This window comes from Chamaea fasciata, unplaced genomic scaffold (assembly GCF_029207755.1).
Source record: "Chamaea fasciata isolate MVZ Bird 193981 ecotype frontalis unplaced genomic scaffold, bChaFas1.0.hap1 SCAF_8, whole genome shotgun sequence".
NCBI classification, from domain to species: Eukaryota; Metazoa; Chordata; class Aves; order Passeriformes; family Sylviidae; genus Chamaea; species Chamaea fasciata.
Genome location: NW_027094093.1, coordinates 37,311,093 through 37,326,590, shown reverse-complemented (window position 1 = coordinate 37,326,590; position 15,498 = coordinate 37,311,093). Strand labels below are relative to the sequence as shown.

General features: G+C 48.1%; 1 protein-coding gene across 1 annotated transcript in view; it reads right to left on the bottom strand.

The window, feature by feature from the left end:
* The window catches only part of LYPD6 (LY6/PLAUR domain containing 6), a 30,930-nt gene extending 24,948 nt beyond the window's left edge, over nt 1-5,982 (bottom strand). The window contains exon 1 of the mRNA XM_066190438.1: nt 5,854-5,982. The gene's annotated coding sequence lies outside the window, so the exon portion shown is untranslated. The remainder of the gene's footprint in view (nt 1-5,853) is intronic.
* Between the last annotated feature and the right edge of the window lie 9,516 nt (nt 5,983-15,498).

The following is a 15,498-nucleotide window of genomic DNA, read 5'->3' as shown; positions in this document are numbered from 1 at the left end:
GGTGGGAGATGGAGCCTCCAATGGACTCCGTGACCATGGAAGGGTTTGGATCATCCCATCCCACTCCTCCCACTATCCCAGGTTGTTCCAGACTGGCCTTGGACACTTCCAGGGATCCAGGGGCAGCCACAGCAAATCTGGGAATTGCAGCCCGGCCAGGAATTCCCCATTCCCAATCTCCCATCCAGCCCTGCCCTGTGGCAGTGGGAAGCCATTCCCTGTGTCCTGTCCCTGCAGCCCTTGTCCCCAGTCCCTCTGCAGCTCTCCTGGAGCCCTTCCAGGTCCTGCCAGGGGCTCAGAGCCCTGCCTGGAGCCTTCCCTTCTCCAGGGGAACATTCCCAGCTCTCCTGGAGCCTTCCCTTCTCCGGGGGAACATTCCCAGCTCTCCCTGGAGCCTTCCCTTCTCCAGGGGAACATTCCCAGCTCTCCTGGAGCCTTCCCTTCTCCGGGGGAACATTCCCAGCTCTCCCTGGAGCCTTCCCTTCTCCAGGGGAACATTCCCAGCTCTCCCTGGAGCCTTCCCTTCTCCAGGGGAACATTCCCAGCTCTCCTGGAGCCTTCCCTTCTCCAGGGGAACATTCCCAGCTCTCCTGGAGCCTTCCCTTCTCCAGGGGAACATTCCCAGCTCTCCCTGAAGCCTTCCCTTCTCCAGGGGAACATTCCCAGCTCTCCTGGAGCCTTCCCTTCTCCAGGGGAACATTCCCAGCTCTCCCTGAAGCCTTCCCTTCTCCAGGGGAACATTCCCAGCTCTCCTGGAGCCTTCCCTTCTCCAGGGGAACATTCCCAGCTCTCCCTGGAGCCTTCCCTTCTCCGGGGGAACATTCCCAGCTCTCCTGGAGCCTTCCCTTCTCCAGGGGAACATTCCCAGCTCTCCCTGGAGCCTTCCCTTCTCCGGGGGAACATTCCCAGCTCTCCTGGAGCCTTCCCTTCTCCAGGGGAACATTCCCAGCTCTCCCCGGAGCCTTCCCTTCTCCGGGGGAACATTCCCAGCTCTCCCTGGAGCCTTCCCTTCTCCGGGGGAACATTCCCAGCTCTCCCCGGAGCCTTCCCTTCTCCGGGGGAACATTCCCAGCTCTCCCTGGAGCCTTCCCTTCTCCGGGGGAACATTCCCAGCTCTCCCAACCTTCATGTTTTTGGCAGCCAAGCCAGGAAAAATCCCCTTCCCAAAACCCCCTCCCAGCCAAGGAATTCAAGTGAAAATGGGACAAAGAAGTGACAGACGCCCAGAGCCGCACACCTTGCACGGGGACAATTTGGTGCAGGGCCCAAAGCACCCAACCTGTCCTAATCACCTTGAGCTCATTAATTTACAAAGCTTTGGCCCAACTCTCGGGGCTGGCAGATGATCAAGCTCTTAGTGGATGCGATTCGAACTAATCCACTAAAAGGCACTTAATTCCAGCGAGGAAATCAGGACTTTTCAATTATTACAAGTGCTAAAAAAGTTTTACTGCCGGCAGACTTTCGAGGTGAGGGGAGAAACGATGCCCAGGGGAAAACCCACGGGGGTTTCCCACCTCAAATCCCACCTCAGATCCCATCCCATGGTTCCCCCAGTCCCCTTTCACTGGATCCAGCCTGTGGTGTTTCCTTTTTTCCCCTTTTTTTCATCCTTCAGATCCCATTTCCAGCATGGTTTCCTAGGGAAAAGAGGATTTTTGTCAAGTCACACAACTTGGATCCATCCGGGCGTTTGGCCAGGCTGGAAAGGAAGGGAAGGTCGGGAAGTTAATGAACATTCCATGATGGGAACATCCTCCAGGTACCTCAGCCAAGGAAACCCTGCACTCCCAAATAGACACCGAAAAACCCAACCCCAAAAATCCCAAAATCCAACAGAAAAAAAAAAAAAAAAAGAGATAAAACTTTTAAGTGTCCCAGCCGTGGAAAAAAAATGGAATTATAAACCAGGATAAGATCCAAAGTTGTAAAAAGCAAATTCCTCAGACATGGCGCTAGTGGTGTCCTTGGAGCCAGGAATGTTGCCGGGAATTTGCTCTTAAATTGGGTCATGCTCAAGATTTTTCTTTCACCAGAAAGCCAAGGCCTTGTTGTCCGAACACCAAACCAAACAACAGCAAATGTCATTTCCAGATAAAATATTTTAGTGTATATAAAACTCAAAGCAAGTAAATATTCATTCATTCAACAACACATCCTGGTTGCCTGGATTAAAATTTACTCCATAAAGCAATTCCACTCCCTAGGACAAAAACCACTGGAACAACACCTCTTTCCCTTTTCCCTCTTGAATAGTAGATATAAAACCAAGGTAGAAGATGTTTAAAATCTCTGTTATCTGGGGGGGGAAAAAAAAAAAAAAGATATTAATTTAAAAAAATAATATATTATTTTTTAAAGCATTATAAAATGCCCCAAAAATGCTTTGTACCCTATTAAATGCCTAAGCAGTGCATGGCATGGTAGACAAAATCTGAAAATTACTTAATGGCAGTGAAAATTCCCGACTGAAACTGCAGCTGAAAAAACAACTTTTAAACCTTCCCAATCCTTGAAGGCCACCTGACCGATACAGAGATCTCTGTGTTTGTGTATAGGTTTTATAGAGTTATATAAAATAGATGTTTTAGATAAAGTAGATATTTTAGATGGATAAAGTAGATATTTTAGATGGATAGATATTTTAGATGGATAAAGCAAATATTTTAGATGGATAAAGTAGATATTTTAGATGGATAAAGTAAATATTTTAGATGGATAAAGTAGATATTTTACATGGATAAAACAGATATTTTAGATGGATGAAATAGGTGTTTTAGATGGACAAAATAGACGTTTTAGATGGATAAGGTAAATATTTTAGGTGGATGAAGTAAATATTTTAGATGGATGAAACAGATATTTTAGATGGACAAAATAGATGTTTTAGATGGATAAAATAGGTATTTTAGATGGATAAAGTAGATGTTTTAGATGGATAAAGTAGATATTTTAGATGGATGAAATAGGTATTTAGATGGATGAAATAGATGTTTTAGATGGATAAAGCAGACATTTTAGATGTACTTTTTGTACATTTCTCTGTGGCTGGACACACACCCATCGCCCAGCAGAGACAGGAGGTAAAACGAGGACCACAAGGCCGCTCCACCTTCCCTCGCGATGTGAGGAACCTCCAGCGTTTTCACTCCCCACAAACCTCTCCTCGTTCCTACCTCCACGGACACCCCGAAAAACCTCTAATCCACCAAATAACCTCCTCGAAAAAAACACCTCCGCGAAACCCCAGTGGGTATCCCAAAGATCCACACTGGATATTTATGGATGGATCCCAAGCCCGCGCTCACCCGCTCCTCCGGCGCCGCCCTCGCCGGCCCCTTGGATCCTCCTGGAGAGAGCTGGAAGCTCCTTAAGAGCATGAAGACATCTCAAGAGATATTAACTCTAAATATCTGCAGACTGGCATCTGCTTCCCCCGCCAGTTTAGCCCCAAATGTACGTCTGGGAAAGAGGAGAGCCCTAAAGGCAGGCGGGATTTCTGTGAGATCCCGGTTTGGCTTTTGAATCTTGTTATGTGAATGTGAGGATCCCGGGAAAACAAACTGCCTTTGGTGAAATGTTGAAGGTTGGGAAAAAGGCTGGTGGTGCACAAAAAACAAAGAGCTCGGTAGGAAATAAAAGGTGCAAAAATAAATTCAGACCCGTTAAGTGCATAAACCCACAACAGAATAGCCCAAATTCGTATAAAAAATACAGTAATATGTTGAAAAAATCTAAAAAAAAAAAAAAAAATCTAAAAGTTCAAATTATCCGTTTTATTTCATATATTTTGATTCACCGCAAGCCTTATGTGGGGACGCTCAAACAAATATCATTTACACAGCTACACAAGTCAACCCTAAATAAGCTGCATGTGCACAGCCCCTATTAAATCAATATTTGGGATGTGGAATTTAAGTGCTGCCCCTCGGGATCGTGGCCAGGAGAGCCCACGAGACCCTGTGACTCGAGCAGCAGATGCACAGAGCGAGGTCTCGAGATGCTGCCGTCCCATCAAGGGCTCCCATTCTTCTGGGGACAAGAGCCATTGTTCCCTGTCCCACCAGGGCTCTTTGGGAACGCTGCTGATGCACATCTGCCCAAATTTATCTCATTAACAAATTTAGTAAGCATTTTTAAAGCGTTTTTTTTTAAAGTGTTTCGTTCAATTCCTCAAAGATAACATCCGAAGAGTGGCCCGATGGAATTTGCTTCATTCGTTCAAAAAATTGTGTTTGAATTGATGTGGAACAACAAATAAATTAAGATCTGCAGGAGCTGGCAAAGAGAAATCCAGGAGTTTAAATTTGGAATATTTTGATTTGCTTGTCCTTCTCCTTCCTCCCAGCCTCATTTTCAGGCGACTTTGTGGCATTTATTTACAGCATAACTCCACCCTCCCTCCCAGACACACAATATTGACATTAAAAATCCGACCTGTAGGTGATTAACCTCCAAAAATGAGCTTGTCAAGCCCATCCCTCCACCAGCCAGACCCTAAAATTCCTGATTTCCTTAACGGGAGCGTGAATTTCGTGGCACAGAAGAGCAATGAGCAGAAATCACCCCAGCTGCACTCCAGGAGCAGAGCTGGAAAACACCGGACTCACCCTGCGAGGTGATTCCAGCTGGGAATCTCTGCCTGGATAAAGGAATGATAACACTGAAACGGAACGGGGGCTGGAGTTAAAAATTTCCAATTATTTAGGGAGAAGAATGTAATTAATGAATTAATTTATAGAGACGAAGAGCAGCAGTTCAGGAAACTTCCTGAGAAAAGGTATTTTTGAGGACTTTTTCTTTTAAAGTGCCCCAGGTCACTTAAAACCCTGCATTTAATAAGCTGAAAATTAGGCAAGATTAGGAGTGTGCAGCCTTCAGCATTTCTGGGTATAAACCGGCAGGAAAACACTCTCCTTCCATGGCTCCCCCTTTGCCAGAGTCATTTAATTCCCTGCACTTCAAACCAATCCTAAATCCCAATAATTTCCTCCGTTAATCTGGATTTATACTTTTTTTAAAAATTGATTATTATTTGAGCACAGCACATCCCTTAGCAAGGCAACTCCCACCTCGGGACAAACCCCAGGAATTCTGCAACCTGCCCTGATGCTGAAATATTTCCCTTCCCATTTTTCCAGCCAAATCCACAGGGATCATCCCACAGCGAGTCAGGCACCTGCCTGAGAGCCGTAATTCGTCTGCGCAGCAGCTCAGGAGATGAAAGCAAAGACATACAAAAAAGCTCAGGCTTGGCTGAGGGGAAATAATTGCAGGCAAAATTCCCTGAGAGGAATTGATGTAATTCTATTATAGGCGCTTGTAGAGGAAGAGAATGGAAAATAAAAAAAAAAAAACCCGCCTCAAATTTAAATAGAACACGCTAAGAATTTGATAAAATACAGGAATAATTGACGCTGAACAAATAAAAGACATGAAAGGAAGACATGATCGAATTTTAATTATAGTTGAGGAAATTCCTCCCATTTTTTTCTATCATAATTAGCAGTTTATATAGAATATTTAGCAGATTGTGTAGAATATTTAGCAGTTTATGTAGAATATTTTGCAGTTCATACAGAGTATTTAGCAGCTCATATAGAATATTTAGCAATTCGTATAGAATATTTAGTGTTTTATATAGAATATTTAGCATTTTATGTAGAACATTTAGCAGTTTATGTAGAACGTTTAGCAGTTCATATAGAATATTTAGCAATTTATATAGAATATTTAGCGGTTTATGTAGAATGGTGCGCCGTTTGTGTAGAATATTTAGCAGTTAATATAGAATATTTAGCCATTTATATAAAATTAGGGAGCCCCTGGAAGAGCTTACTCAGGAATACACACCAGTGGAGCAGCAGGAGGGATGTTTTACGGCATCATCCCAAATCCATCCCAACTCTGAGGCTCCCACGAAGGATCTCCTGAGTTTCCCAGCGAAGCCGAGGCCTGGGAGGAGGCACAGCCGAGAGCATCTGCAGCATCCCTCGGGAGACAGCCCCAGTCTTAACTCCCAGCCCTGGCACTGCTGGCAGCCCGATAAATGGGAATATTGTGGATTCACAGGGAATCGCTGGAGAAGGGGCTGAGCTGGGATCACGTAGGCACGACTGGGCAGTGAACAAACGGCCGTTTATACGGAGCTTTCCCCCCGTTTTAACACGTGCCAAGGGATAAGCCGTGGGTTTATTGGGCGTACAGATGTCCAAAATAGATATTTATGGGGGGAACAATTATTTATTGTTGGTGGTGGATGGAGTCCTGCCTCCAGACACACATTGCTCCTTGCGAACCCCACAGAATTTCCACAGCAGATTGATAAAAACTCAACCAAGGGGCCAGGGGAGAGCCCAAAGAGCGGCGCTGACGGAAAACCATGATTATTTCTGGGAACATATGGCCACGGAGGGATAAGGACTCTGCTCCTCTCTGAGTAGGTCACACCACGCCACAAAGAACACAGAAAACTCACCAGGGTCTAGGACAGGAAAAAAAAAAATTAAGGAATTATTCACCTTGTGAGAAAAAAAGATGGATTTCCAGCAAGCCTGGTCATTCAAATTAAAAAAAAAAAATAAATTCACGGATTCAAAATAATTTTTAAAAAGCGGTGCTGTAATCATGGGGTTTATTTGTACTTTTGCTCTTCCTCTCCCATTACACCGCAAGGAGGGATTGTGTGAGGTAAAAAATAAAAAAATCTCTCCAGGCTGGCAAAGAGCCACCAGAAATCCTACCTCGCCACCTCCTCTTTGTGTTCCCACCAAGCCAAGATCTCTTTCCAAAGGCAGATCCCAATCAGCAGCCCAGACACGGCACCTTTCACCCAGGGCCCACGTCAGCCGCCCCAGGGCTGAAATAACAGTTTGTTTTCGAGCTAAATGAGTTCATTTTCGCTAAATAGGTCTGGCTGAGTGAGTTTTATGGAGCCAGACCAGCAGCAGCACCAGGAGACACTTCCAGCTCTCCCCAGAGCTCTCCACGGCCCTTGGATCACTTGACCCCGAGGACTCGCCCTGCCCCTTCCATCACATCAATCTGACAGATTTGAGGAGCAATGTGGGGCAGGGGTCAGAACTTCCTGCCCTCAGGTCCTAAAAACCACCTTGAGGGACGTCCAGCATTTCCTTTTGTTGCTCCTTAAACCCCTTTATTCACCCAGGCCATGAGAAACCGCATTGACCAACACATGGCGGGCTGCAACTTGGGTTTCCATTGGAAAACCCCAACCCTGCCGATGAGCAGAGCTGAAAGCAAACGATTAATTCAATTTCCAAGCCCCGTTGTAACTTATCCTTCGCTTTTACACCGGAGAGTGGCGGGAAATCAGCCTGGAGATCAGACACGCGAGCGCCAAATAATGAAACCGGCGGCTCGCTGACGCATAAATAACGTTTTAGATTCACAGGGAACAAGTCTCCCACTGTAACACGGCCAGCAGGACTTTTCAGGTGGTTTTTATTGTCAGCACTGGCCTAAAAATAAAAAAAAAAAAATCCATTGGGAATGGGGAGGGTTGGATTCCCTCCCTTGCTGGCACCTCCCGGGGCTGTAGGGCGACAGCGGGGTTAGACCCGAGGGCAAGCTTGGTTAAACCCTGTCCTTGGTGTTTGCGTAACTAACGAGTGGATGGTGGGAATGGTTTTATCTCAGCGGTCCTAATGAGCTGAATCATTCTGGGATCATTTGTCTCGGCGAGGATTTGTCTCCAGCTCGTTCTGCCGCCGAGAAAACGCGGATCTGGCCGAGAAACCTCATCCCCACACCCCGTCCCTCGCAGAGCTGGACCCCGCGAGCTCAGCACTGACCACCATCGAGCAAAAATATAAAATATTTGTGTTTTCCTGCGCTGCTTCCAGCCCTGGCTGCAGAGGGAACGGCTCCACAGAGTTTCCACAGCAGGAAAATAACGCAGAGCTCTGAAATCCTCGTGATTCCGCAAGGCTGGACCAGGATGTGGAGCCCCCGTGACCTCCTGACACCACCAGCACCAGCCAGGTTCTCCCATCTCGGTGCAAAACGAGCAATAAAAGCAGAGAAAAACCCAGCAGAGGTTGTTCTGAAGGTGTGTCAATGGTCACACCGGGGATTTCCACCCGCTTCCCACTGGGATCTCTGCGGTTTGCAACGATTCCCACAGAACAAGCTCTCTGAAGCAAGAGAATAATTATTTTTTATAGAGAAAATACATTTCTCGTGCCGGTTCTGCCCACTGGAAATTCCCAGTCCATCAGCCCAGCAGCTGGCGTGGCTTGAAAATGAATCTTGAAGTGTTTTTTAAAAAAATGAACCACAGCCCGGGCTCCTGACACTGGAAAAAACAATCAGCCAGCGTGGATTACAAACGATGGATATTCCTGCAGGGGCTCCCACAGTCTGGGCAGGTTTTCATACCTGCCCGCGTCCGTTGCCAAGTGAAAATTCCCAAAATATAGGAGAAACTATGGTATAGAAATAGATGATCTAGAAATGATGATATAGATACAGAAAAGAATTATCCTACTCATTGTATTGGCGAGTGATGTTCAGGGATAGAATTTAATAATTATTAAGAAACTGGTAATATTCCCTCCACTTCAGCAGGAAAGAGCACAAACGCTGGCTACAACTGGAAACACAATTATTTTTCCGTGAACTTAATTCAATTTTTAATTTAATTTAATCCAGAAGTAGGCTGGAGGGTGCTTGGAGCAACCAGTGGAAGGCGTCCCTGCCCACGGCAGGGATTGGAACGGGATGAGCTTTAAGATCCCTCCCAACCTAAAATATTCCAGGATTGTTTAGAGAGCAGCGTTTTTTAATTAGCACGGAAGAAGAGCAGGAAGCAGCACCGCGATTCTCTTTCACTCCCAACAAATATAATTTTTCCCTCCGCTTGCATTCGGGAAACAACCCGTGGAGAGCCCCATTTCCATAAAGAGGCTCTCAGAAAAAAAATAGATAAAAATTAAAAATAATCACACTGGCAGGCTCCTGCCAAACCGCGGAGCCCCGCTGGGGAGCGGGGCAGGACCAGCCCCGGCAGCGCCTCCGCCACCTCTCCGGAGCCAAAAACACCCGGGGAACCTTCTCCTGGGGCTGTGACCCCCCCAAAAACAGGGAATTTGGGAGGAAAAGGGTGTTTGGTTCCAAACACGGGGGAAAACTCCTCCAGCTCCCCCCGGGGCTCATCCTGCCGGTTCTGCTCCCGGAGCGGAGCGAGGAGTCCCCAAATAAATCCAGCTGGAATCGCCGAGCCGGAGCTGAGAGAAGGGAAAACGGACATTTTCCCATTTTCCCTTTAACCCGACACAGGCACGGGTTTGTTTTGCTGAGCACGTGTCAACTCCAGTGACTTCTCGACTTTAAAAAAAAAAAAAATAATCGCTTTTTTCGCTGTAACAATAGAGAAAACAATGGGGAAAACAATGGGGAAAACAATAGGGAAAACAGTAGGGAAAACAATAGGGAAAAGGGGTGGAAAGAAGGGATTTGGGCGTTTAAACAGAGACAGGGACGTACCTTTGCCGCACGGATTTTCCAGCCGCTGGCTCAGGGATTTTCCATCGCTCCCGCGGCGGCCGGGGCAGCCCGGGGGCCGGGAATGTGGGATCCGGGAATTTGGGATCTGGGAATGTGGGAGCCGGGAATTTGGGATCCTGGAATGTGGGACCCGGCAATGCGGGATCCAGGGATGTGGGATCCGGGAATGAGGGATGCGGGAATTTGGGATCCGGGAATGTGGGATCTGGGAATGCGGGATCTGGGAATGTGGGATCCGGGAATGAGGGATCCGGGAATGTTTGATCCAGGGATGCGGGATCCGGGAATGTGGGAGCCGGGAATGCGGGATCCGGGAATAAGGGATCCGGGAATGAGGGATCCGGGAACGTGGGACCCGGGAATGAGGGATCCGGGAATGTTTGATCCAGGGATGCGGGAGCAGGCTGGGCTCGCCTCCCGGCCGGGAGCGGCTCATGGAGCGGCAGTGCCCGCTCTGCTGGGTTGGGGAGGCGAGATTAGGATCTCCGGCGGGCAGGGAATTGTGCTGAGCTCCGGCTTTCCTCCGTGCTCCATGAAAAACGAGATGCTGCGTTATTCCAGGCTGCTACGGACAGATCGAACAATCAGCGGGTTATCCTGCTCCACTTTCTTCCGGGAGGTGGGGAAAAATAAAAATAAATCTATGGACAGCACAGGGTGAGTTCCAAAGCGCAGGGAATTCGCAGCCGGGAAGGAGAGGAATCCTGCGAGCCAGGAGCGAGCACCATCCATGAGCGAAGCATTCCAGGCTGTGGGATTTTACCTTATTCCCGTTTTTCCGCTCATGCCGGGCTGCTGCTGCTCTTCCCGAGCGAGTTGCAGCTCCTGCTCCAGCCGGGAGCGCCTCCGCGGCTCGGAATCACCGGCTGATCCCAGCACAGCCTTCCTGAAAGCTTCACCCAAGGAAAACTCCGAGGCCGCGGGGTTTCATCTGGTGCCAGCCTCCAGCGGCGTTTGTTATCTCCTCTCCTCGCAGGTTTTAAGGGCGGTAATGAGGTTTTATCGCACCGGAGTCACGGCTGTGTCTCGGCAGGCTGAGCTCAAAAAAAAAAAATCCTTCCCCCAACCCCCGCGTATTTCCAGACCGTGACATCACATCCCCGCTCGGTGAAGTGGCTCTTGGATAACGGGAGGTGCCCCCTCCCTGAGAATTCCGAGAGAAAATGTTGAAGGAGATGAGTTGGTTCGCACAGGCTGAGGTTTAACAGCACGACCTAATTCATTTCGGGACGTTAATTAGTCATGCGGGGAGTATTCAAAGCGGGGAGTATTCAAAACAGCCCGAGCACCGATTCATAAAAAAAAAAACAAACCCAAAACATGACTATGAAATCAGCGCTGCCTGCCAGCTGAGAGCTGCTCGGAAGAGCAGGAATGCTCTTGGGAGAAGCTCCGGCGCCTCTCTCCCACTGCCATCCCCGCTCCCAGCACACAAATCAGGGGCTCCACCCGTCTTTCCTGCTCCCTGCTGCTCCTCTTTCCTCTCCCGGTGTTCCTGGGAAGAGTATCTCCAAAACGGAACCTCCCTCACACGGGTCTGGGGCGCTCCTGACCTCTGGGGTTCGAGCTCTGCCACGGGTTCCCTCCTCTGCATAATTCCATGTACAATCACAGGATCCCCAAAAATCCTGAGCCAGAAGGGATCCCCCAGGATCATCCAGTCCAAGCCCTGGCCCTGCACGGGATACCCCAAAAATCCTTCCCGAGAGCGTTGCCCAAACGTTCCTGGAGCTCTGGCAGCCTTGGGGCTTTGCCCATTCCTGTTCCAGTGCCCCACAACTCCCTGGAGGAAGAACCTTCTCCCAAAGTTCGCTCTGTTGACAGAAACATTGTTCACTCCCTGAAAAAAAGCTGCAAAATCTGGAATTAATCACTTGGTTTCTACCTACACGGCGTCTTGGAGATGCCCATGTTTTCCTCTCAGGGTTGCTAAAGCATAAATATTAAATTTTAAAAATTCCTTGGGCTTCTGCATGAAAAACGCTGTCGACTTGAGCACTGAGTCAGGGTCGAGGACAGACCTCCTCAGACCACCGTGTCCCAAAATTCAGAGTAAGGCTGGAGGAGGAGTTGAAAAAAATGGCCGGAAGGAGGCCCAGAAGAATAAAGAATGAATATAAAACGCAATGAATAAAGATAAAATGAATGAAATGAATGAAATTAATAAAATGAAAAATGAATAAAGAGGTTTGGGAAGACCTTTAAGGGAATAAGGAAGAAATCCCTGTGTGGAACGATCCCTGTCCTTGCCCTGCTGCAGGAGCAGGGCTGGGCTGGTTCTGGACCCTGAAGTGCTCGGGCAGGAGATTGGAGAGGCAGATTTGGGGTGTGAGGACTGAGTCAGGGCTGGGTGTGGAGGCCAGAGCTCGGTGCTGAGCAGGCACTGCGATGGAGAGGGCAGGAGCTGGGAATCCCCTGTGGGAAAAGAAGCTGTGGCGGCCCCAGAACGAGACAGGGCATTGCTTGGGCCAAGAATTCCACAATCCAGGCTGGATTGGGTGGGAAGAGACCTTAAAGCTCATCCCATTCCATGGGCAGGGACACCTCCCACTGTCCCAGGCTGCTCCAACCTGGTCCGGGACACTTCAGGGATCCAGAGACAGCCGTAGCTGCTCTGGGCACCGTCTCACAGGGAAAAAATTCCTTCCTAAAATCCAGTTTAATCTCCCCTCTTTTAGTGGAGAGGAAGCGTCTCCCTGGATTTTATCAGGTGGCAGCTGTGGAAGTGGCCGAGGCCCAGCAAATATTCAGAGGGAGGAGGCAGCCGACCTCATCCCAAAAATAGATGTGTGGAGAAAAGGAATCCCCTTTTGGAGATTAGAAGAGTGGAGCAGACCCCGAGCGTTGCTAACAGAGGGTGGGCACCCTCCTGACTCAGCTCAAATCACCCATCAGCCCCGAAACCCTTAATAACACACCCTAATCATTTCCAGATTTGTCCCCACAGATCCCACGAACAGAACAGAACAGAACAATCTGCTGCTCTCCGTGCCTGTGGATCCTCCCAAGGGATCAACCACAACAAAACCAGGAGCTCTGCTGAGGGGAAGAGGAGCAGCGAGGCTCTGAGCCAGCACCAGGGAGATGAAAAGTTTGACAGGAACGAAGAAATCCCGGCCCAGAATCGGGATTAGGAGGGCTGTAACTCTTGGGGAAGGCTGCAAAAGCTTTGTGCTCCTGCGGGGAGATTAGGAGGTCACAATGTCTCGTTGAGCAGGGGTTTAGATGAATCAATTTCTTCCAGCAGGATCCACAGGAGAGAGCCCCTCCCTGCCTGTGTGTGCATGCACGGAGCGATCTCCAACCTTTGTGCGAAACCCCATTGTGAGAACCACTCGTAAAAACACGTCAGTCACGAAATAAACTCTGCAGTGTTTTAAGGCTCCCGTGCAGAGGGGAGGATTAAAGGAGTTATTGATGGCAAACATTGAAAAAAAAAGGGGGAAAAAAGGTTGGGTGATTCTTTGGGAAAGATTTTTCTCCCGGGTGCTGAGTCTGAGCCCTGATTTGGGGGATTTGGGGCAGAATCAACCAGAACAGCCCAGTGGGTGCTGGGGTGTCTCAAGCCAAGCCAAACTGGGAAGTCCTGGAGCGTCAGAAGCCAGTTATCCACAGCAATTATTAACTCGTTAATCTAAAATATGACATGAAAGAGTTAGTGCTGGGAGAGGGCAACTTGAGCTCTGCTGGGGACAAATCCTGGGCTTGTCCTTCAGCTGAGGGACATCTGCTCCCTCAGGAAGGGCCTGGAGGGCTGTGGCTCTGCCTCGGGGCGCTCAGCAAAAATAGATTTTCGTCTTCACACCTCTGCAGACGCTCCCCAAGCGGCCAGGAATGAGCCCCATCAGTGTCCTGGGCCAGCTCTCAATGGCTTTTATTCATTTCTGGCTCATGAATGCTCAGCTCATGGCTGAGGGAGATGAAAGCTGATTCCTTTTTTTTTTTTTTTTTCTTTTAGTACAATCAGCTGCTGGAAAGGATTCCTCAAATTCCCCATAAACACTGGGGAAAGAGCTAAACTGGGGCTGGAATAATTTAATTCTCTGTGCTCACCAGACTTAGTCTAGCCTAGCACAAAGCTGGGCTTTATCTGTGTCTCAGATCGTTAAGTCTGCTGTTAAATATAACTCATTATTGCTATTTTTAGCTCTCCACTATCAGCATCAAACAAACCACGTCTGGCTAAATGAAATTTGCTGTATCTTTTTTTTAAAATTTTTTTTCTCCAAAGCCTTCTGCCAGTTTTAATCCCATTTAAACCTGTGCTGAAGCAAAGAGCACCCAGCATTTGGTGTTCCTGGCCAAACACTTTGGTTATTGCGGGTAATCCCCGAGGAGGGATTAATTCTCTATAAACTTTTGGATTTAGACCAAGATTTTGGAGAACTTTGGGCCGGTAGAACTGGGGCTGGGTGTTGGAGCAGCCCTGAGGAGAAGGATTTGCTGGATCAGAGGATGGATATGACTCGGTCCTGTGTGCTGGAATCCCGGAAATCCCAGAGCTACGTCCCGAGATTTTCCAAATTATCACCCTCCAGGTGTCCCCTAATTCCCGCAGACCTCAGGAACTGAGGAGTTTGTGCGCTGAGCCCAGGGAGCATCACCCAGACCCAGCAGGGCCAGCGAGAAAGAATCCAAAATCGACACCGAAACATTAAAACTTACATCCAAGAAACCACCAAAATACTGAGTTTGGACACTTGGAGCTCAAAATCCGCCACCAAAACCCGCCACCAAAATCCCACCCAACCAAGTCCTTTGCGAGAAGATCCCGTGGCGAGACCCCTTGGAGGTGAATCCCAAACTTTTGGTGTTTCACAGGGACGTTGCAGACGTGGGGTTGAGGTTCCTGCGTGCCCCGACAGTCCCGGGTTTCACTTGGAATTAGTGACATAATTAACAGCGTTTAATAACCTCCAGCAGATCCTCGGAGCCAGAAGGAGCAGTCTGGAGACTGAATTTTCCAGTCCTGCAGAAGGAATAAAAGGAAAAAAAAAAAAAACCCGTGGTGTTGCTGGCCTCCAGCACTTGATTATTTTCCCAGCAGTAAAACTGGAAACACGTTATTAAATCCCAGCATTGAAGGGAGAACGGGATAAACTGGGAATTCCTGTCTCCCTCATTTCACTTCAGGCTTCCTGGTTTAGGAATCATTTGAACAGAGAAAAAAAAAAATCTGATCATTATGAATTCTCATTCCATCCAGTTTAACACCCCAAACAGCAAAGCACCTCAAAAATAAAAAAAGAATTCAGCACATCCCTTAATTTTCCACGATAATTCCCAAATACAATTCCTCTCGGACATCCCTGTGAGAGAAACTGGGTGATAGAACAAAATTTAACTCACCTCGAGTTCAATTTAAAATAAAAAAAAAAGAATATTTGAATACCTCAAATAAACAAGGAAATATTCCAGGGAAGAGTGAGGTAAGAAGGATGGGCAGGTGAAGGAAAGTCGGAGGGGGGGAAAACCAGGAATATTTCAAGGGGCAAAATGCATGGAGAAACAATTCCAGGTTGCCCGGAGAAGATGTGGGAACGTGGAAATGCCCAGGGACGGGGTTGGAGATCTGGAGGTGTGTGGTCTGTTTGAACAACACCCCACGATTTCTAAACTCCGCTTTTAATGTGCCCAACGAGAGCGAGATTTCAGCCAACAACTCCCAGGGTGTTTTTCCTGCTCTGCCAGGCTCTCCTGGGCCAGGAAGAAAATTCCAGAGGCAGGGGTTGAGTGTGGAAACTCCAGCTGTGAGACTTTTTTTTCTGCAAGGAAAACGCTCCGCAGAAGGAGCACTTCTGGATCAGCAGCAGCCGGGAAAAGCAGGGAATAAATAATAATTAAAAAAAAAAAAAAAGATAATTAATGGTGTAAAGAGGGGTTAATCTTTTTTCCCACAATCTCGTCTTCGTTGCCAAAGGAGGGAGACCCCGTTTGCCTCTGATAATCTGCCAGCAGCGCCAGGAGTTT